Here is a 2,092-nt window from a genome sequence, read left to right on the forward strand (position 1 = left end):
TCTCTCTCTCTCTCTCTCTCTCTCTCTCCCACACGATACTTCCACTTACTCTCTCCCTCTTGGTTGTCATTCCCTCTCTCTCCCTTTCAGCGCCCCCTGTAGTGCGCTCTAGTAACTCAACGACGTGCCGCTGGATTAAATTCGTACCCGTACGCCGTGCCGTGAGCAGATAAGACGATGGGAGCGACGGAAAGAAGGACAGAGTTAGGGAAAGGGGGAAGAAAGCAAAACTTGAGAGGGAGACAGAATAGGGGGACTCAAAGTGCAAGAGCGAGAAGAGGGACTCGGGAGCTCGTTTCGAAGAAGGGAGATCGCCGAGCGTCGTCGGGGAAGATACGGGGTGTCAAGGGGGAGGTTATGCTTAAGGACCAATCAGAATTGAATTCGTCATGAGTAGCGCGCCGCTACGCTCGAGTATTCCTACGCGAGGTGAAAGTAGTTCCAGAATAGAACGACGCCCATAGTGTGTGAAGCCCCGCCCCGCCTGGCTCCCACTACCGACAAAGCGCGGGGAACCAAGGCATGCCACGCGTGTCGCGATGTGGTGCCCGGTTCGGGCACGAGCACCGCCACCTCTGAGTTCCATCGGGAACTAACCGCGCAGACCCATTTGGACGTCCAAACGACCAACATCGCCGGTACCATCTCGCAGAAGTGATGCCATTAGCGGATTATATCGTCATCATCATCGACGTCTTGACGATACTTGGCCGAAACGATAGGAGGGGAAAAATTCTGGTAGGGGTGTCGAGCAAGAATGAAAAGAGAATCGAACGCGAAAATAATCGGGTAGATAACCGGTCGCGATCTCGCTTTAGACTGACTGATGGCAACGTTATCGTAAACGGTTTTACGAGCCCTTTCGAGCTTTACGGTCCAATTAGACGGTCATACAATTAAAACGTCGTAAAAGTGAGCCAACTGCCTCCGCTAGCGCACGCCGCTGTATCGTAGTGTTTATTGGGATGTAAATGTCGTTGGATTATCGCCCCCGCGGTTCGCACCTCGTAAATTATTCTATAACGAGCCGAGTAATGCCCGTCATAAGCTGCTCCCGACCGGTCGGCCATTTGCCCGCTCTCCTCTTCGCCATTATGAATGTTTAGCGAATTATCCACCTGCTTCACCTTTCGGGACAATAAGAAATGATCCTTCCGAATAGCTCTTTCCGGAGGTGAGACAATTCACTTTTGGGAGGTGCAGATTTGATCTTTTTTCTTGTTGAAGAAATGGGGCAACTGATTTTTGAGGGTGTTTCATTCCGATTTTATTTAGTGTCATTTCAGTAGCGGTTTGGACAAATTGAGTCTGTAAAATACACTTGGAAATTTTAGAATAATCCTGTTGGAAGTTTATTTCCGAAACTTATAAGGTAGTTGGAATAAAATGTGTAATTGTGCACTCTAACAAGTGTTTTTTAAATTCTTTTTTCATCTATCTATTATATATTTCTTCCTATTTACTTTTTTTTACTTTTATCCATATTCATTTGAAATATTCTATGCTTTTCTATCAAGTTTTATCATTATTTTTTTTTTTAAGAATTCGGTACTTTCATATTTAAATCATTGCATGTTGTGATTCTTTTAAAAAATTTTGTCAATTTTTCTCCCATTTTAATTATACTTCTTTTAATCATTCTCATTTCCAATGATTACCGATTTTTCCACAAAGTTTACAGAATTTTAAATCATTTAATAAATATACGGATATTTTCTTTAATATTCACAGACTTTTTGATTGGATTTCACAATTAAAAGATGTTAATTTGACAGAAAAGTTTACTAAATATTATAGAAAGTATCCGCAAAAATTTTTAAATACTGGAAATTTTGTAAACTCTACAGAAAATTCGGTGATCTTTAGGGAAAATCTATATTGTTCCTATTTCAACTGAAAATCCTGTATCCTTAGTAGAATTTTTAACTGCGCATTAAGTTTTTATACTTTTATCCATATTCTTTATTTGAAAAATGACTTTACTTTTCTACCAACTTTTATCATCATTATTTATTTTTTGAATAAATGGTAAACTTTTAAAAAATTTTATTTTTTTATCCCATTTATTTTTAATTATTTTTTTATTAATTAT

The sequence above is a fragment of the Belonocnema kinseyi genome, chromosome 10 (assembly GCF_010883055.1).
Source record: "Belonocnema kinseyi isolate 2016_QV_RU_SX_M_011 chromosome 10, B_treatae_v1, whole genome shotgun sequence".
NCBI lineage: Eukaryota > Metazoa > Arthropoda > Insecta > Hymenoptera > Cynipidae > Belonocnema > Belonocnema kinseyi.